A 22,672-nucleotide genomic window follows, 5' to 3' on the forward strand; every position below is an offset into this window, starting at 1 on the left:
GGCGTCTGCCCACTCACAGCACCTTAAATCACTGTTCTGGTACTTCTGAGAATTGCACTTGTTTTCATAATGTTTTACTTGTCCTAATAAAACTGGGTTACTTGCCAAATGGTACCACATCTTGAGTATCCCTGTAATTTCAGCCCCAGAAATAGTGTCTCCTGCTCAGCAATTGCTCTAAGATAATCATACATGGACTGAATGAATGGTTTCAATCTCTTTGAAAGGCTAGTAAAAATTCATTATGAGGGAATCAAAGATGCATTAATTTGTTTAGCCTATGTATGTGACTGGATTATGCATCATACTAAAGAATTCCAAAGGCACATACATCATTTTGCTATGCAATCTCACACCAAACACTGGCTAATTACCTATATATTTGCTAGTTACAATATTTACATCCTGAAGTCGAGTACCAGGTTTAAGATAGTCAATTTTCTATTTTAATTTAAATTTGTCTTTGTCTTTGCCTAGGATAAGACTCTGGTGCTTTATACAGCAGGCTTCAGAAAAGGTTGTCCATGTCTTCTGAGGAAAGAAAAGGCTTCAGACAAATGCTTAAAATCTACGTTTCTATCCCAAAAAGTAGGTATGCAAGTCATCAGAAAAGAAATTCATTTCAATCACTTTCTCTGGCCAAAGGTAAGTGGGAATGAATCCAGGAGCTGAGGTCTTAGCGTCTCAGCCAAATCAAAAGGCACAAGTCATATTACTCCTGCTTTATTCTTACTGTGCTCAGAATAGTAACTGAAAACTCTCTTCATAGGTGGCAATGCCTTCATTTGTATAAATGATGACTCTGACATTTCCTGTCCTGAAACTACTGAGATTAATTATACACAGTGTCTAGACTGAATGATCCCTACCAAACCAGCTTACTTTTGTGCTGGTGGGTCTAGTCCTATAATTAGGAGAGTTGCTGCGTGTTATAAGAATGATAGTTCTGCAGCTTAGAAAGAAAAGAAGGTATGATGGTTTTCTGATGTGCCAGCTTGGGTATGCTGAACTACATTTCCCAGGATCCTCAGGGAGATTTTGAAGGAAGGTAGAAGGAAGGCTGCAGTCATTCTGTAGCATACTACATAGTCACTGATCAGTGGTGTGAAGGGGATTAGGACCAGTTAAGTGTGTTCAGGTCAATGACAACAGTTCCAGCTTCTGCAGGATACCCTCACGACAAAAAGGCAGAGGAAGGAGAAACAAATGCAGGTTTCAGGCCATCATAGTGGGGAGGACCTATCTGGCTCATGCTTGCAGGATTTAAGCTTGTGCTTATGGAATTCCAGTCTGCGGGTGATCTTGCCCTCGTGACTGTCTACCTTATGGACTTCAGGAATCCTGCATTAGATGCACAGACAGCCTTACAGGGACTGCTTAACCAGCCCCCACAATTGTATAAGCCAATTCCCTGTAATAATCTATAGGTTGATTACAGGTACATGACAGATGGCTGAATGGATGGACGATGGATGGATAGATAGAAAAATAATAGGTAGATCAATAATTTACTCTGGTAATACTATCTGCTTCTCTTATTGAACTGTGGATGATATTGAAGCTTCCTTCAGAATTCCATGCTCTTGATCTTCACATGGAGCTATTTGTATATACATGGTTGTGTATACATATTTGTGTGTGTATATATATATATATATACACACATTATATGTATAGTTGTACATGTATATACACATTTGTACATACATAGTTGGTGCTGGCTTTTTTAAAAATAAAAGTTACGAATGAGACTGTGTGATTGGAGAGAAAACAACTATTTAAATTCTACCTTCCTTATTGATATCCAAATTCTACTTTACTAATGAAGACTGCAGTCAGTTCTGAATTCAGGCCCTGATTATGCAATAGTTTCAATATGTGTAACTTTCAAACTTACACCACTTAATGTTTAATGTTCAGCTTTCTCACCAGTAAGGTGGAGGTAATAATTTTCTGCCTTAGAGAGCTAATATGAAGATTAAGTGCTATAATATTTATAAAATTCTGAGTATACCATCAGCTTCGAAGGCGCTCCCCCTCCTTCCACACCTTTCAAGTCCCACTGTTGTTCCATTTACTACCTCAAGCCAACCAACCGGCCTCCAACGGCCTCCAAGCCTCCTTTCCCTTTACCCTGCTGTCCCACCAACGTGAACGCCTTTATGTTGCATACTCTGTCTACCCCATATGCTAGATTGTATGTTTTTAGATCAAGAATCAAGTGCTATGCTCCTGTATTAATAATGAAGAAGTGAAATTGCTTAGCGGTTCACCTCTCCCCACGCACCATGACATACATTCCCTCATGGCACCCCCACCGTGAGCATGGTTAACGTTTGTGAACACAATGAAATGACCACAGTCTGTAATCAAGATATACTTTAAAAAGCATTCATCTTCTTCCGTTGCTTATAGTCAGGAGCAAATTGAACGGCCATGACAAGGTAAAATCACTAACAGATGGGCTGGTTATTAAGAAATGCAGGTGATTCAGCCAATACCAAACTTGGCCCACAGAAATGAGCTTTCATCCAGATTTTGAAAGAAAACAAATAATAAAGGGGTGTTGTGGGAAACATATGGTGAAAGAATACTGCTGAATTGCCATGTGACCTGCACCTGTTACAGGGAAAATTCTGGGGAGCTACAGAGTGTAGTGTTTTCTACTTACTATGTCATCAATATAGAGCCAACCTGCTGATCCAGTATTTGTCACCAAGTCCCAAAGCCAATATAGACTTTTAAATAAAGGCAAAATTGTCATTTCAAGGCAAAGATGCCAACTTTTCTAGGGACTAGGCCCCTTTAAAATGCCCGTACTATGAAGACTTTCCCTTGAATTTCAATATTCACTGATGTATGCATTCTACTTGAACAGATTCCATGAATTTCACAATTCTTTTAAAGTAATTTGGATTTTAGTAACCACAAATTTGTCAACATTTATTTTTAAAGCTGTAGTATATGCATATAAAAGAGAAATACATATTTTCCATCTGTAGAAAGTGTCAGAAGGGCACATAGATCTACAGATTCCTTGCTAAATTTTCCATGCCCTTCCGGGGTCCTCAGCACCCTCTCTGGAAACCAGTGTTCCAAGGCAAGTTATTCTGACCTGAGGTGACTAAAGGAATTGATTGGAAATATGCTTTTTAAGCCACTTAGATGTGTTCACATCAAAGGGCATTGAAAATGGATTAACCCTGGGTTTGAAAGAATTGTTTGTCGGGGATCAAAAACTGGTCTTAAGGCTGAAACATAGCATAGGGATAGATGGCAATTCTCTCTGCCTGTAGGTATAAAGAGTAACACAGCCGAGAGATCCATGCTAGGTGCAAATCTCATTACCATTCTATGAATGGTAATGAAAGAAGAAATCCAGCAAGAGCCTCATGTTTCAACTGACTAGAAGTCTTTTGCTGTCAAGGCTAAATTGATACAAAATATCTGGAGGTTTCAGGAGTGGACAGAGTGTAAACAGATAAATTCAGTGTAAACAGTATTATGTAATGCAATTGGAGGAATTATACCAATTTGCGTTAAAGAGCAATGAACTCTTAAACATCAGTTATGTCTCATGACAAGAACTTGGGCATTTCCAAAAGAGTTTTTCTTATCACTTGTTAGCCTTCAAGACAGCTCCAGAAAAAATGGTTGGTTTATGTGGGACACTGTCACAAAAAGGTCTAGAATAAAAACAGAAAATAGACACCTGCCCAGTCTGAAATGTCTGAAGTATTCATACCTAAATGCCATTAGTATTTGCTGTCACTGCATTTAAAAACTAAAAATTCTAGAGTCCAGTCAAAATGGTGGCCAGGGGCAAACATTGTACTCAGAACTTCCCACAAGCACATCAAAATGACAACAAAATTACAGAACAACCATCATTCAGAATGCCTGAAATCTGACTGAGCAGAAATGCTGTAACTAAGGATGTAAAGAGGACAGACATGGAGGCTGACAGGAGAAGCAGAGACCTAGATTAGGCTGGTCCCACACTCACCTGTGGCAGTTAGAATCAAAAGGGATACATTAGCTGCAGATTGACAAGTCCAGCACCCACATCAAGGTTCCAGTGCCGGGAAGAGAAGTTCTCATAACTTCTGGCTGTAAAAACCAGCAGACATAGAGGCGGAGAAAGACGGAGGGCTTCTGGAGTCCCAGGCATTCCTCTTAAAGGGCCAGCACACAAACTTATCCAGACTCACTTGCTCTGGGCTCCAGCACTGGAATAGCAACTCAAAAGGCACCAGAGACACATGGGGAGGACCTGAATTGTCTGGCTTCTGAACAAAGGCTGAAGGGGCAGCTTTCTCCCAGACAGAAGTTATGGCAGAGGCCACTGTTCTTTTTCTGAGCCCTTTCCCCATGCAACTGTCAGGCAGGCACCACATCTGAGTCTTCATCAAACTGGCCAACAGCAATCACTCCACCCTGGTGATTCCCTAAGACCCTGTTCCATACAACTTGCAGGCCCACCCAAACCAGTTTCCAGTGACTTTTCCATACAAATGGCTTGTCTTTGCTAATGCTGAGGACTTTCCTAAAACCTCTCAAAGATTCAGAAACCCCAAACAAGCAGCACCTGGCCTTAATATGCCTGTACCTCTTGCTAAGTGGTTCCAGGCCAAGCACGAGCAGCAGCTTGTTTCAGTTCCAAGTTTGGCCTTTTCTGGGCACCTCTAAGCCCAGCACGAGCAGCAACCACAGGCAGATCACTCTGTAGCTTATGCTGAGTGGCACTGTGCAGGGCACAGGCAGCAGCTAATCTTAATATGAACTCTTGGGAGGCCCCGGAGCCAGTGTATTCAGCAGGCAGCTTCAGGCCACACCAGAGCACCATCCAACTACCTTCATGAGTAACACACTCAAGGGACAAACTCATCAGGCACCAGAGTCCAGCTAAAGTGAGTCTTGCTCTGGGGGGGCGCCCACCCTGCTTGGCACCTCCTTCACTGTAGTCAAAGCCAGCAATCACGGCCAATCAGCTTGGGGATCAATTGCTCCCAGTGATGTGCCAACAGTAATCAAGGCTCAACTACAATAGGACAGTGCACAAAGCTAACAAGTTGCACACCTAGAGCACCTAGCTCAAGTGCCCAGTGGAGGCTGCAGCACTGGGCACTACAGGTACCTACTACATAAGGCCACTCTACCGAGTCTGGGAGATGGAGCTGCTCTACCTAATACATAGATCTGAATATAGAAAAGTGACCAAAGTGAGGAGACAAAGACACATGTCCCAAATGGAAGAACAGATCAAAACTCCAGGAAAAGAATTAAATGAAATGAAGATAAAAAAATCTACCAGCTGCAAAATTCAAAACAATGGTTATAAGGATGTTCAAGGAACTTAGTGAGGACCTCAACAGCATAAAAAACAACATGGAAACCATAAAAACAACAGTTAGAAATGAAGCCTACACTAGCTGAAATGAAGACTAAATCACAGGGAATCGACAGTAGAGTAAATGAAGATGAGAATCAAGTCAGTGAGTTGAAATATAAGAAAACAGAAAATACCCAATCAGAGACAAAATAATTCAAAAAAATGAGGGCACTACAAGGGTCAACTACAAACATAACAACATTTGCATCATCGGGGTGCTGGAAAGAGAAGAGAAAGAGCAAGAAATTGAAAAACTCTTTTATAAAATAATTGACAGAAAACTTCCCTAACCTGGTGAAGAAAACAGGCATAGACATACAAGTCCACAAAGTACAGAGAGTCCTTTACAAGATGAACTCAAAAAGGCCCACAAGAAGACAAATCATAATTAAAATGACAAAAGGTTAAAGACAAAAAAAAATCTTAAAAGTAACAAGAAAAAGACAGTTACCTACAAGTGAGTTCCCGTAAGTCTGTCAGCTGATTTCTCAACTGAAATTTCTATCAGAGATTTCTTCAGAAACTTGATAGATGAGAAGGGATTGGAAAGAAATATTCCAAGTGATGAAAAGCAAGAATCTCCAACCCAGATTACTCTACCCAGCAAAGTTATTGTTTAGAACTGAAGAACAGATAAAGAGCTTCCCATACAACAAAAAACTAAAGAAATGTATCACCATCAAATTGGTATTATATGAGATGCTAGAGTCTTCTTTAAGAGGAAGAAGATGAAGAAGAAAGAGAAGGAGGAGAAGGAGGCAAAGAAGAAGAACAAGAACAAGAAAACTATGAATAATAAAGTAGCAATAAATATGTATCTATGAACAAGTATTTTAAATGCAAGTGAATTGAATATTACAATCAAAAGACATATGGTGACTGAATGAATAACAAAAGAAGACCCAAGCATATGCTGTCTACAAAAGACTCACTTAAGAGCAAAAGACACACACAGATTGAAAGTAAGTCAAAGTAAAGGGATAAAAAAATATTTCATGAAAATGGAAACAAAAAAATGAAAAAGCTTGGGTAGCAATACTTATAGTAGACAAAATAGACTTTATAAGAAGAAACAAAGAAGGACCTGGCAACTCCACTTCCAAGTGTATATCCAAAGAAACCCCCAGCACTAAGTCAAAAAGACACATACATCCATTATTTGTTGCAACCAAGATATGTAAGCTGCCTGGGTGTCCATCAATAGATGAATGGACAAAGAAGAAGTGGTGCATATATACAACGGAATATGATTCAGCCATAAAAAAAGAATGAAATCTTGCCATCTGCAACACTGTGGATAAACCTACAGAATTTATAGTAAGTGAAGTAAGTCAGGCAGAGAAAGAAAGATGCCAAATGATTTCACTTGTATGTAAGACAGAAATAGGCATAGATAACAAAGAACATTTTGGAGCTTGCCAGAAGGAAGAGGTGTTTGGGGGAATGGGTGGAAAAGGTGAAGCAATTTAGAAGTACAACTGGGTAAGTACAGAATAGTCACAGGGCTGTAATGTACAGTATAGGGAATATATAGCTATACTGTAATAACTATAGATGGTGTCAGATGAGCACTGAGATTTATCAGGGTGATCACTTTGTAAGTTACATAAGTGTCTAATCATGGGGTTGTACACCTGATACTAATATATTATTGTGTATCAACAGTCATTTAAAAAGAAAAAAGGAACTAAAAATTCTAGAACTAGATCTGGTCAGAGAAAGAAGCCTAAAAGTTTCAGTAAGCCAGAAAAATTTGTATATACTAGTCCCTTCCCTCACTAGTATAATAAATTCCTATGACTTCTCTATCATATAGGCATTAATATGTGTGAAATAAAGAACCAATCAAGGATGCATTTATCAATCGTGGTTAAAGACCTTGAAGAAAAGATTTGCATTTGGGCATTTCTATTTCATGTACAGGATTGGTTTTTACCCCCCAGAGAAGACTAGACTTTTCACTAAACCTCAAATAAGGAAGGCAGGTCTCAATTCTCTCCCACAGAAAGATCTGCATTGAAAAGATTATTTATAATTCCCCTGAGTCTTAACTTTTTCTTTGACAAACACTCCTCATCATAGGCCATTGTTTGCATGGGAAGTACACTGTGTCTTACGGCAGACAGAGAACAAGGCCTATTCAGATATGGAAAACAATATGTATTCAAATTCCCATTGAATATAATCAAGAGGGCTTGTTTCACAGTATAGACTGATGATTCTGAACCAGCTTCAAGATCTCTGGAACATCTTCTTAGGCCTACTCAAGACAAGTGTGGACTTGGGAGAGCTCATTAGGTTACCCAACTTGACCTCCCAACTTTCTCAGTGAGTACTCAGGCGTAACTCACTGTGACTTCTTAATGCCTGCTGTTCTCTCACTGGCCCAAGATACTCATTGCAAATGTGACATTATGTGTGTGCCAACAACAAGTTTGGGTATGCAAATCTCACACTGTGGGGGGAAAATGCATTAACTGACAAAGAAATTAGGAGCTAATGTAATTCAGCCCCAGACCATTTATTTTGAACTATGTCAGAGATTAGCAAGTGTAGAGAGAAAATAGGGTGAATGAAGGTAAATAAATATAAAAAATTACATATAAACTTTATGTCTCCATGTCTGTGAACTCAAAGGTCCTCTAACTGTGGACCTTTCTCCAGATTTCAGGAAGTCCCAAGAGTTATCTAAGACTCTAGAAGTCTTCTCATGTAGTTTTCTGGCATTTTCACCAGCATCAACTATTAGTCATTTGAATCCAGATTCAGGGCCAAAGCCCATCAAGAGAGGAACATGCTCTCTAAGCCATGCTCACAGAGAAAGTGACTATAAGAAAACTGCCTAACAGAATTCCAGCTCAGGAAGTGCTGGTAGTGGAATTTCAAGAGGTCCTACAAACAGTTTGACGAATCTTGCTAAGACCTGTATTATTTTTTTGGACAGAGCTTTCAGTTAGAAAATAAAAGGGTGAGTAACACACTCAACAAGCACACTTGCTCTATCAAGTAATTTCAGGATGGTGTAGTGGTGAAGGATAAAAGAGGTCAATGAAGTATGGCCAGAAATAGCCGAGGGTGGGCAAGAGGTTCGGGTTTCCATGTTTTGCCTTGGTAACGGTGAACAGAAGTAGGATTGTGTATTAGCTGGGGTCTCACCCGGCAATAGATGACACACTCATATTCACTAAAGGAGCAGTTAATAAAGAAACCATCCACAGGAGTGCAGGCAGAGTGTAGGTAAAACACTCAGGACGGTGCAGTACACTGAGGCTAACAAGAATGGGTCTTCCCACCCCTGTGGCTAAGGGAACAGGTTCTATAACCTGGTGAAGAAGGCTATGTAGACAGAATTGCCAGACAGGAGCTGTGACCTTCCCTCCCAAGACCAAGCAACCTAAGATGACCCTACAGGGCAGATGGGGAATAACTTCCCCACCACACACTCTCCTGCCTCCTGCAGAACACTGTCCGAGGACCTCACTGACTGAACTCAGCCCAGTGCCAGAAAGTATGGGAGCCAGTGGAGGGTGTCTATACAAGACAGTGCCCTACAAGCACAGAGCAAGAACAAAGAGGACAGAGAACACATCTGGAAGGTTAAAGAAGATATTCAGCCTGTAGATTAGGAAAAGACTAATTGTAAAACATCCTCAGATAATAACCATCATCATATGGTTACGATGATACCTTGAGACTCATGCTGAAGCACTGTACATGTATTAGCTCATTTAATCAACTCAATTTTTTTAGCTCAGCTGTCTGACATGTCACTTCTCCCTGGCTGACTTATTCCTCTGAGTAGCTCAGAGCCCTCCGTGCATGGGACCACATATTCATCAGGCTGTAGAACCGCAGCTACAAATCAGAGGTGCCATCACACAGCCAGGCATGCCTGCAGGAAACTAGTCTGCGGCAACCATAGTCCACAGCATCTGTCACCACGCAAGGACAGATAGCTCTACATGGAAGAAGTGGTTTAAAACTTCCCGACAGCTGCTGCCACTGTAGAGAGTATATTTGCACCCTTTAGCCTAAGAAAGCTATCCTACATCAGTTCTTTGTTACACTCAGTGTTTTAAACAGTATACTCCAGGCTACAAAGCCAAAGAGAGCAGTGACAGTTTGGTTGGCCATGTCATGTGAGCTTGGCTCCTGTGCAGGACACACTGGAGTGAGCAGGCAGCAAGTGCACTGCGCTGTGGGAAACTAATCCCCGAGCAGAGCATAGGCCCCTAGCAATGAAATCCTGAGAGTTTCTAGCGAGGGCTGGAATAAAGTCCTGGCCTCCTTCAGATCTGTGCGCAGTGCCCAGGACACCTCAAAGAAAGACAAGAATGACCACTGACTCTGGGCACCAGAGCACGATTAGAAACTCTTCCAGGCAAAGCAGCAGATTCCACTTTTTATGTAAAATAACGGGGAAGGTATTGGAATGATTTGAATGAGATTGTGCAGGAAGTCAAAGAAATGGGCTGCATAGGCCCAAGATGGTCTCTTTATTGCCTTATTTAATGACCACATTTTGGGCCCCTGCAATGGAACAGAAATTCTACCTATTATCATGAGTGAAGATGTGGATAGTACATCTATCCACAGTATATATAGCCTGTTAAGCAAACCCAGAGAGATGCACTTTACATTCTACACAAAAGCTCTAGGCTGTATTTGAACCTATGTTCACACTTTTAATGGCCCGCATACTGAACAAGCTACAGAATATCATAAATTTCTTTTCAAATAAGAAGGATCATCATAAATCTGAAAAGCAAATATTCAATTCTGAAATTAGACTCACTTGACAATTTATATAGATTTTTTTCATTGCTTTAGACTTTGAGTTTCCATGAAAAACTTTCTTCCTCAATCTCCAGAGACTCAAGCTTTCACCACATTGCCCCCCAAATTATTAACATTTTAATCTTGCTTTAATTAACTCTTGTTCCAATGGGATCAAACTGACAAGATGTGAGTTTGCAACCCAGAAGCGGAAAATCTGAAATACTTTATTAGCAGCTCAAAGCAACTGTGAAGACCAGTTTCCAAGCAAATACAACTAACAGAGGAAGATGCAGGAAAACCCTGTCCATTTGTTTTCCTCCCTCAATCTCCCCACCACCACCTCCCCAAGTCCCACCCTTCGCCATTACGTATGTGAGGGAAGCCAGGCCCCCAGAATCTGAAATCAGAAGACTTTCACCTGACAGAGAAGAACATCAAGATTTCATCTCTAATTCAGAAGCTGAATAGGCTAACACAGTTCTTCCAAAATAATGACAGGTATTAAAAGAACTGACATTCCATCCTCCACTCAGCTCCCAGGACGCCCCCATACTCTTATCTCCTACTTCGCTGATTTTTCTCTCTTAGTCTCCTTTGTTGGTTCCTTAATTCTCTCTGGAGTCTACATTTTTAATGGTTATGTGTTCCAGGGTCCATTCTTTGGTTGGCCCATCTCTCTACATATAATCACTTTCCTGGTAATCTCATTAGTCTGTAGATTTAGCTAATATCTTTATATCGGTAATGCCTAAATTTGTATCTTCAGCCTAGATACTTCTCCTTCAGACCCATCTATCACACTGGCTACTCAGTGATGACACTTGGATATCTAACAGACATCTCAACATTCCACTTACCAGAACTCAACCTCCCCCTCCTCCACCTTGCTCTGCCTGGTTTCCCCATCTCAGTTGACCCTTCTGGCTGTCCAGGCCTAAAAGCAGTGGGATCATCCTTGACCTCTCACTTTCCCTCCATTTAAATTGTGTATTTGATTGTGGCTGCAAAATATACACAGAATCTGACTACTTCTAACTAACTTCACTGCTACCAAGTAGGGCAAGCCGTTGCCATCTCACGCCTGGGTTTTCCATCACCTCCTGATCTGCCTCCTTCCTACGTTGCTCCTCTGTTACCTGTTCTTCAGGCAGCAACCAAAGTGACTGGAAGACTTCCTGCTATTAAAGCTGTTGCACTCCCCAAATTGATGTAGGGATTCAACTCAATCCCTACTAAAATCAAAGTTGCCTTCTTGATCTTTTTTGCAGAAATTGGCAAGCTGATTATAATAAAATTTATATGGCTATGCAAAGAACCTTTAATAGCCAAAATAATCTAGATGAGAACACTTCTCCATTTCAAAATGTATTACAAAACTACAGCATAATATTGGCATAAATATATATATATGTATATGTGTATATATGTAAAGATATACATGCATCATGGAGATGACATACATGTGTCATAAAGATCTACATCTATATATACATATATAGATATATACAGTATACATACATATAGATAGATAGATAGATATCTTTACATATATCTATATATATACATATAGATATGTGTATATATCTTTACATATATCTATATATATGGAGAGAGAGAAAGATATACATAATAGATCAACAAAATAAAATCAAGAGTCCAGATATAAAAGTGCCCAGACAATTAAATGGGGAAGAAATAGTCTTCGAACAAATATGCTGGGAAAGCAGGATATCCACATGCACAAAAATTAACTCAGAATGAATCAAAGACCTAAATATCACAGAAAAAACTGTAAAACTCTTGGAAGAAAACATAGGTGCAAATCCTCACAATCATAAATTAGACAATGGTTTCTTAAATATGATAGCAAAACACAAGCAGCAAAAGACAAAAGAGATAAATTGGACTTGATAAAATTAAGTCTGTGCTTCAAAAGACACTCATGAGAAAGTGAAAATACAACCCCCAAAATGAGAGAAAATATTTGCAAGATGTATTATATCTGATAACAACTTAGTACCTAAAATATATAAAGAACTCTTACAATTCAACCATAAAAACATAAACAGCAAAAGGAAAATAATCATATTTTTAAATGGACAAAGAAACAAAATGTGTCTGAAGATATATAAATACCAATAAGCATGTGAAAAGATGTTCATCATTATTGGCCATCAGAGAAATGTAAATCATACAAAATGTCTCTAGTATGGCTAGAATAAAAAAGACAAATAATAACAAGTGTTGATGAGACTGGAGAAACTGGAACTCTCATGCATTGCTTCTGGGAATGTAAAATTGTACAGTTGTTTTCAAAAAAAGCTTGGCAATTCCATAAAATGTTAAGCATGGACTTACCATGTGACCAGCAATTCCACTGTTTGGTGTATATTGAAAAAATTAAAAATATATGCCCATAATGTACATCAATGCAATAGCCTATTATTCAGCCATAAAAATCAACAACACAGATTAACCTTGAAAGCGTTATAAGTGAAGTTAAGTCATACACAATAGGCAACACACTGTATGATTCCATAACACAAAATGTCCAGAATAGACAAATCTAAGAAACACAGAAAGCATACTAGTTGTTTTAAAAAACTGAAGAATATGGAGGAGATGGGTAGTGACTCCTCATGGGCACAGAGTTTGGGGGGTATATGATGAAAATTTTCTGGAATTAAACAGTGGGGATGAATTATGTATGTTATTTAAAAAGATAAATTTATGGCATATAAATTCACCATTGTATATTCAGTGCCTGGCATATGAGAACATCAGAAATATTTAATGAATGAGTGGACTTTGTTAAAACCTTAAAAAATCAACTTCACTCCAAAGAGAAGTATAGTGACCACGTCCCATCACAAAAACAAGGTGGAAAAACTTCACCTACAGAAACATGTTAGTCGGGCTCTTGAACTGTCGGTTTGTGCTCTTTTTTTTTGCCTGTATATTTTAGGGGAGTTCTGAGAAATCTAGGGCACACTGTCCACTATCGTCCGAATATACAAGGCTCAACAAACAAAAAGTGGTATTTAATCAACTCTGTGGTCTGCCATGGGCTAATTGCTAGGGGTGCAGAGATGACTTCCAAACCAGAATTCCAGTGGTCATTCTGACTTAAATTGCCAGTTCAGAGTGCCTTCGCTGCTTCATAGGTCCTCTCCACCTCTCTCTGCCTACCCTACTCACTCTTCCATACTGAGGCCCATTGTTGCCTCTTTCAGGAAGCCTTCCCAGCTACTCAAAGCCACATTGATCTGTGTCCCTCTTATCTGAAGACCAAGTGGTGTTAATGTGACTTACAGAGCCTGACACCAATATGCGTGTGTATTTGTGTGTGTGTGAGCCCATGACTCTGATATTTAATAATGCCCCCATTTAACCCCCCCCCCTTAACCAACAGTAAGCTGGCATGCAGTAGGTTCCTAACAGAGATAGATGGGTGAACAGGTAGTTGAAGATGGTGATTTGTAAGTTTTGTGTTCAGGCAATGTATTCAGGAAATCAGTCTTTTGACAGCAGGAAGAAAAAAAAAAGAACAGAAAATAAAAAAGAATCTTCATGGTCTGCATAAAAGTGGAACTATTACAGGTGGCCCAATTCCCAGTTACTTTGTTCCTGACACCAGAGACCTGTTTTTCAATCAAAATCGCAGCAGCTGAGAAGCTCTGAGGCTGGGCTGGCAACTGGGTCAGAGGTTCCCCATTAGCGCTGGCAGATTTTTCATAATCAAGACACTTCTGAAATGCTGAACCCTACTCCGTGTCAAAGGTTAACGATTCGGTGTGCAGGGACTGAAGCGTGATGCAGGGCAGCAGACAGCTCGGAGAGAGAGATGCCACCAGCGGACCTGCTCCGGCTGCTCTCGTTAGAGTCTCGGATCTATTGGACAGCTGCCTTTTTGCTGAGGAGTGAATGACTCACTAGAGAACATTCATTAAGCAGACTGCATAAATCCTGTTTTTCTCACCCTGGCTCATGTTTACGCATTTGACAGTCCGCATTTTTTAGCAATCCCTCTGTCCGCCATTAAGTCTGGTCATGCACAAGTAAAGAGGATTGCAGAGTGAAGGGGTCACCTGCTGAGTTCAGCATGGACAGGGAGTCTGGGCAATTTTGCATAACAATTATAACTTGCTTTCAGTTGTAAAATATTAGTAGCGTATGAGAGACTAGTTTGGACTATTTCAGGTCCTAAGTATTGAGCAAAATAAATGAAACTTAATTTTGATTAAAATCTGCTGATATTGCTTAAGAAACATGATGGAGACAACTGTTTCAGACAACCAATGTATCTGTAATTCACTAGACTTCTCTGGCTTGCAGATTTTTCTCTCTCCATGGCCCATCGCTGAGGACCGCTCCCCAAGCTCCTCTCGGACCTCCTGCTGTTGTTTCAAACTCAGCATGTTCTAAGGAGGACTGACCGATTTCCTCCATCCTCTGTTCCATATCACTCCCGGACTTCCGTGTTTTCCCATATCTGTCAATAAAATTCTTTCTTTTGCTTTCAAAGCTTCCACATCCTTCACCCATCTGACCAGCTCGGCCTTTAAGTCTAATCCAAGTCTAAAAATGTGTGCATCAGTCAGGGTTCTCCAGAAAAACGAAATCAATAGAGTTTGGGGATGGGGGGGAGTCGGAGTGGAGGGGAAGAGAGAAAGAAATCTGTATTACTCAATCTATCTATTTAAATGTTAATCTCCTCCAAAAACACCCTCACAGATACACTCAGAATAGTGTTTCACCGAATATCTGGGTACCCTAAGCCAATCAAATTGATACATAAAATTGACCATCACAGTATGTCTCTAAGGACTGATCTTTCTATCTCTTCTTCCTGGGTGACCACAGAATCTCTCCTCCTACACTGTTGTAAAAGCTCCTGGCTACTCCCCTGCCTCCAGTCTCTCTTCCTTGCTACTCGGCAGAGCACTTTCAGGCTACACTCAGTCCATTCAACAAACCTTGGCATGATCCCATTGCCCACCAGACAAATCACACTGAACTCACACGGCCCGTCTCCACCTGGCCTCTGCTCCAGTCTTTTATCCTGCCTGACTCCAGTCTACCCTGTGTTTTTCCTCTTCCCTGAAGTTTTGTACCTCCTTGGAACTGTGCTAGGAGCCAAGCCTCTCTTGAATTCCAATCTGACTACCCTGCACATTTTGTTTTTCAAGACAAAAGCAATCCCTACATCTTGTGACTATGCACATTTCTACAAATAGAGGCATTTCTCTCTTTTCTCTATAGAGTTACACACATATAGGGAGATATGTAGATAGAGAGTGTAGAAACAACGGAGACCACCCAAATGAGCACAAGTAAATACCACTTGGAGCTTATCACAGTGAGCAAGTCAGCCACTACTATTTGAGTTTCACAGAAACTCGAAGGCAGGCAGGGGAGGGTAAAAGATGAACACTAAAAACCAAGGGAAGAGGCAGGAATGCCCTGCTGTGATGCTGTCTGCATAGGAGAAGCTAGAGGCCTGCTACCCAAGAGCCGAGTCCCCTGTGTGATTGGTTAGTGGAGCATATTTGGCTTTTTCTGGTGGGTCCTAAATTGGAAGCGGGGGAAAATATTAGGGTAACTGTCAGATATTGTCCTTACTGTTTTGAGCCAATCGCTACAGGAATTGTGGTCATCTTCCTGGACTGGTTGCTGCTGTGGGTCAGAGTTTTGGTTTTTTATAGATGGTCTGGCTGTTGTCTGTTTGTAAAATCAGTCTCTCACAATAGAGGCAGAAAAATTCTAATGGGATTAAGAAGGTAGTAGATAAAGACCTAAAATCACTTAATTTTGTATTAGACCATGACAATGTGAAAGGTCTCCAAGAGACATAACTACATCTAGAGCAAAAGTATAGGCAGATAGTAATATTTTTAGCTGATGTGTGGTGTCAAGCCCTAATCTATGGCTCTGATAAGCTACAGGAAGATTGCTTCCTCTTATGAGACAAAAATTGTATCATCAGAAAAATTTTGCTGATCCATTTCACTAGTTATGTCTCTATTTTTTTATTCTGCCTTATTTTATTAGTTAAAGCCTACAGAAAAAAATTTTAATAATGGGGAACATGCTTGCTATGTTCCTATTGTAAGAGAAACAAACCTAGTTTGTAATCCTTGGGTACGCTAGAAAAGATTGGTCTGCTGTATATTTGCAGGACATCCCCTTGTCCCATATTTGCAGTATTGGCTCAATAATCTCAGCACTGAAAAAGTGTGTAGCCAAGAAGCCAGAGGGAGGGATGCTTTGTCCACAGAGTTGCTGCAAGGATTTTCCACCTGCATTTTATGTTTACTGGCTTATCAATATGCATTGCCTGGAGTAGAGTGGTTCTTCACCCTAGCAGTGCAGTGCATTCATTGGGCAGCTTTTCAACTTGCTGATCCCTGGGGGCCGCTGCCTGACCAATTAGGTGGAAATCTCTAGAAGGAGGGTCAGACATCAGGTTTGTTTTCAAAGCTCTCCAGGTAACCCTAACATGTAGCTAGGGCCACAGTCCACTGACATGGGTTTTCAGACTCCAGTGAGCATAAAAAGCAGCCTGAGAACTTGCTAAAAAGGCAGATCCCCAACACTCAACCCAACCCCTTCCCAGAGATTCTGATTTGCCATGTCTTGGGTGAGGCTCCATTATCTGTATTTTTAACAGGTTTTGGTTATTATCTTTCTAGTGTAGATACTGGCACGCAAAATGATTCAAGACTCTCACCTAAAGGAAAATTTATTCCTGAATAATCTGAAGCAGTACATTGCAACCCTACCTCCGTATCTGACTCACCCGGACAGCCCTGGACAGAGCCCGCCTCCTCAGGTCCCACTTCCAGACATTCTTATTTACAAGCATATCAAAAGCCCAGCTTCTGAAGTTCACTCTCTGTTACTACCCCTTCCTCTGATTTACAAAGCCCCTCCCTTAATCTGCTTCTGCATCTAAACCACATAATACAATTGGGATTTAGATGCTATGAGCAGATAGAGGGAAAGAAATGAATCGTGGGAAATGGACCATTCTTAGTTCTTCAGAAAGCAGTTTTGCTACGGGTCTTCCCTTTGGTGTAGTCTTCTTCCTCGTGATGTGTCTGTCCTAACCTCACTTCTGAGCTATAGGTGTGCTGTCCACCCTGCCGATGGCAAAGGCCCCAGCTCCAGTTGGTAATTGGGATTTCCGTTCAGACACATACTTTGTCCTAATTCATGTAAATCCATCTCAGATACCACCATAGCACTTTCAGTCTGTGAGGACTTTTCAACCTTTCCTCAGGACACATGGATGTTTTACGAGGTCATTCTGAACCAGAATCACTCACTTTTGCCCAATGTTCTCCTAAGAGAAGATCACAATTCATTTTTGTAACAAACATTTATGAGGGTTACTCTGTGCAAGATACTGTCTTATTTCATTATTAACATTATTTCTCACCAACAAGTCCTGTACTTTTACTACCAGGACTCAGACTATGGACGTTCTATTCCAGAGCCACAGTCACTGCCTCTGTGGCTCAGTGTACATGGTGTACAAATGGGCCAGGGCCTCCCATCCCCTCGTTCGATCGCTCGTGGAAAATCCTACCTGCCTGCTGCGTTAAATGGAGTGAAGAGGAAACCTATCTGAGCAATTCAGACAAAGTGGAATTTGTTTTGCTGCAAATGATTCAAATCATTAAATTCAACAAATACCCATTAAGCCTCTATTACGTGTAAGGCTCCACAACCCCTCGCAAGCGCCGATGATAAATTAGATTTGCTTTATGTGAAATCCTCCCTGGTTACTGCTAGGCTGCTGTGCCATATTTTCACTTCTGCTCCACTTATTCCATCTTTTAAAAAAGAGCTAGACATTTCTAACCCGTGTCAAGATCAGACATCCCTGATGAACCAAGTGCTATTTGAGGAAGAAAGGATGAGAGAACCGTGCTGGTTTCGTGAGGCAGGAGAAAGCCCAACGCGACGATTCCTCACTGCCTCCCTTGTCCTTCTCAAAGCAGCCGGAAGCTGGCTGGAAGGGGTCCCTCCCAAGCCCTTCGCTGTCTGAGAATGCTGATTTCTCATTAGCCTGCAGCGGCGTAGACACAGCCCCATCCATTCAACCCCAATGCTCTCCACTCCTAGCTCCATTTAAAGGTTTACACATTCAAAGAAAGTCCTCCCACACCACTGAGGCCAAAAGCAGGCGTCCCTGTCTTTGGGCCCTGCCTACGAGACCAACCCCGGAAGCAGCTCCGTGAAAAACGCCCTACTGCTGGCGCTGATCAGCACTCGCCGTTCAGTGTGGGTAATAAGACTGGGGTTTAATCAGAGCTGATCCGAATTCCTCTCTTGGGCTCCCTTTTGAATATGCTCCATCGAGACTTTGCTTTTACGACTTAATATGCAGAAAGATAATAAGGAGATGAAGACAGGCGTGTATCTGAGTCCCCCTCTGAACTTGGGAAATCAAAATCGCAACAAATGCCTCCCAACCGTCGCGAGTCTGAGGCATCAATGGAGCCAGACTGGGGAGGATGACTCGTTCCGCGTTCTCTCAGACGCCCTGTGAAGGTTGTAAGTAATAAGAGCCTGCACTTGGCCTTCCTCCCTTGTCCTCAGATCAAGGAGCCAGACCCAAAGGAGGTGGTGGGGCAGTGTATTAGGAGATCCGGCTGGCACCTAGATCTCAGCTGGCTGTCTCTAGGAATCAGGAGCCTCATACACAAGTTTTTACTCTGAGATGTCAATTGTCAGGGAAGAAAATAGAAGCCGTTGGCTCTGTTTACTGACTTACTCAATAGTTAATTTTTGAATACCTACCCTTTGCCCCGCCCCATGCTAAGGCTATGTCATATAACCTACCTGAAGACAGGGACGAGCCACGCCCACCCAGAGCTTCCCATCACAGCCAGTGGAAACTGAAGGCAAGGCTGTCCATGTCGGGGGGCACATGAAAGGAACCCTAAGACGGGGTTGAATGGATTTGATGCAAGTGAGACCTCAATAAGCTGGCAGGTCAGAAAAATGCTTGCTAGTGAGAAGTGTTCCATCTGGTGGAGAAGGGTGGACGGAAGAGTTGAGTGTATGGAAAAGAGGATACCTGGGGATGGTTAATTTGTTCAGCAACGTGGCACCCAGACCGAACCACTTGCTAGAAACATCTAAAAAAGCTCATTTTAATGTGTTTGACTTCCTGACTGAGTATGGACAGTCAGGAAACAAAGTCATTTGAAATCAGAGAGTAAATGAATAAGCAACCTTCAGATTTAAAATGACCACTGAAGCCAACTCTAACCTTTAAAAGCATCTTGCAAACCTAGTAAACATGAATATCAGGTATATCAATACAATGGAATATTGTTTAGCCATAAGAGAAATGAAGTACCGATATATGCTACAATGCATATGAATCTCAAAAACATTGTACTGAGTGAAAAAAAAATAGGTACAAAACCCAACATATTATACAACCCATTGAGGTCAAAGGTCAAGAAGAGGCAAATCCATAGGGGCAAAAAATAAATTAGTGGTTGACAGGAGTTGGGGGTGGAGGGAAATTGGGAGTAACTGCTAATGGGTATACTCATCTTTGGGGATAAGAAGTGTTCTACAATTAGCCATTGGTGATAGTTGCACAACTCTGTGAATACGCTAAAACTCACTGAATCGTACACTTTAAATGGACAAACTGTATAGTATGCAAATTATATCTTAAAGCTGTTAACCAAAAAAAAAAAAACCCTGGAGGGGGATAAACGAGTAATTTATGGAGTCACTGGTGAGGAGAAAGGTCAAAATATTAATTAACCCCAGACTTCAACTTCTAAATGCATGTTAACATTTCTATAGAAATCACTAAAAGGAGAAAAATAGAGTACATTTCTAAAAGACAGAAAAATGTAACAAGAAAATATAAAATTATGCATAAGTAAGGTTAAAGAGAAAAAGAAATATAAAATACACAAAATAAAAAGAAATAAAAGTAAAATAGTATAAATACAAAATAAATATAGTATACATATATATATATATATGTAAGGGTAAATATATTGTGTGTGTATATATCAGTAATTATGATAAATATTGACACATAAACTGTTCTGATTGAAGGTGATAAAAATAAATGTAACTCGGTAAGTGACATGTCAAAGGCTAGGAAAAGAAAAGAATGGAGTAAAAGAATGCAAAGATAAATACTACATAAATATTAAACAATAAACTTTATCAATATCAGGTGAAATTGACTCTAGGGGAAAAGCACAACCAGAGAAACAAAGAGAGAGGCTCACTACATAACACTGAAAGTTTCAATTTATCAGAAACTTGTATTCACTCTTAATGTGCATGTACATAACAATATATCCTGAAAATATTTAAAGCCAAACTTTTTCTTTTTTTGTCTTTTATTTCATCTTTATTGTATTTTTTCATTACCTTTTAGGTCCCTTATATCCCCCTCCTCCCAGCAATCACCACACTGTTGTCTATGTCCATGAGTCCCTTTTCCTTTCTGCTCAACCCGTCCACTCCCTCATCTCCCCCCACCATTGGCTGTCACCTGCTCTCCATATATGAGTCTATTTCTGTTTTGCTTGTTAGTTCAGTGTGTTCATTAGATTCCACACATGAGTGAAATCATATGGTATTTGTCTTTCTCTGACTGGTCATCAAACTAAAAAGGTTTTGCACAGCAAAAGATATCATCAACAAAATAAGAAGACAACCCACAGAATGGGGGAACATATTTGCCAATACATCTGATAAGGGGTTAATATCCACAATTCACAAAGTACTTACAAACTCAAGACCCAAAAAAATCCAAATAAAAAATAGGCAAAGGACCTGAATAGACACTTCTCCAAAGAAGACACACAGATGGCCAATAGACATATGAAAACATGCTCAATATCACTAATCATCAGATAAATTTAAATTAAAAGCACAATGAAGTCCCATCTCACACCTGTCAGAATGACTATCACCAATAAATTAACAAACAAGTGTTGGTGAGGATGTGCAGGAAAGGGAACCCTTTTGCACTGTTGGTGGGGAGGCAGACTGGTGCAGCCACTGTGGAAAGCATGGAGATACTTCAAAATATTAAAAATAGCCCTGGCTGGTATAGCTCAGTGGATTGAATGCAGGCCTGCGAACCACACAATTGCAGTTCGGTTCCCAGTCAGGGCACATGCCTGGGTTGCAGGCCAGTTCTCAGCGGGGGATTCACGAGAGGCAACCACACATTGATATTTCTCTCCTTCTCTCCTTCCCTTCCCCTCTAAAGATAAATAAATAAAATCTTTTAAAAAATATTAAATATAGACCTGCCTTTTGACCCAGTGATCCCACTTCTGGGGATATATCCAAAGGAACCCAAAACACTAATTCCAATGAACACGAGCACCCCTACTTTCACTGCAGCATATATACAATCGCCAAGACACGGAAGCAGCCCTAGTGCCCATCAACAGATGACTGGATAAAACAACTATGGACGTTTACACAGTGGAATACTACTTGGCCACGAAAAAGAAGAAAAAATTTACCCTTTGTAACAGTATAGACAGACCTGGAGAATATTATGCTAAGTGGAATTAAAGCTAAAATTTTTCTAACTATAGAGAAAAATAGGAAAGCTCCCAAGTTACTAGAAGATTTTTTAAATATCACTATTTGGGTAACTGTTAACCCAGAGGAAGAAACCATTAAGAATACCAGTTGTAATCATACTATTAACTGTATGACCGAATGCACATTTATAGAACATTCCACTCAACAATTGAAGACAACAAATTCTTTTCAACCAATATCAACAATGATTTGGGCCATAAAGAGAGTCTCAACAAATTTCAGAGGATTTGGAATCCCACTAAGTTCTCTAAGCACAAAGCAAAATGATAAGACATAGCAGCTAACAGATAACTAGGAACAACCTCACATTTGGAAATGTGAAAACACACCCCTGAATCACTCACACAGCAAAGAAGAAATCATATTATATTAGAAAATATCTATAGCTAAACAGTAATATTGTGTAACAATTTCCTGCACTGTGAAATACAATGAACACAGTACTGATAGTGAAATGTATAACCTCAAATCCTGGTATTAGAAAGAGAAATAAGACCGAAAATTATTGAACTAAGTATTTCTCTCAGAAAGTTTTGAAAAACAGTAAAAGGAATCTGTATAAAGGACACATGGACAAAGCCAAAGAGGGTAGATTCGAGGTGGGAGGCAGTGATGGATGGGTGGGGGGGACAGGGGGGTGGAATTGGAGATAACTGTACTTGAACAACAATAAAAAATTATTTAAATAATAGAAAAAGAGAGAACAGCAAATTAAACCCAAAGAAAGTAGAAGGGGGGAAATTATAAAGATAAGAGAAGAAGAAACTAATAAAATAGAAAACTAACACACAATAGAGAAGATAAAACAAAAGCCAAAAGTTGGTTCTCTACAAAGAATCATAAAATTAACAAATCTCTCACAAGATTAATCAAGATAAAAGG

The 22,672-nt window shown here is 40.3% G+C and overlaps 1 long non-coding RNA gene across 1 annotated transcript in view; it reads right to left on the reverse strand.

Annotated features, from left to right (window-relative positions):
- Window positions 1-22,672, reverse strand: part of LOC118979398 (uncharacterized) — a 217,911-nt gene that overhangs the window by 148,027 nt on the left and 47,212 nt on the right. The gene's annotated exons all lie outside the window — the stretch shown is intronic.

Source organism: Sturnira hondurensis, unplaced genomic scaffold (genome assembly GCF_014824575.4).
Source record: "Sturnira hondurensis isolate 20B ecotype Veracruz unplaced genomic scaffold, ASM1482457v3 Scaffold0022319, whole genome shotgun sequence".
NCBI lineage: Eukaryota > Metazoa > Chordata > Mammalia > Chiroptera > Phyllostomidae > Sturnira > Sturnira hondurensis.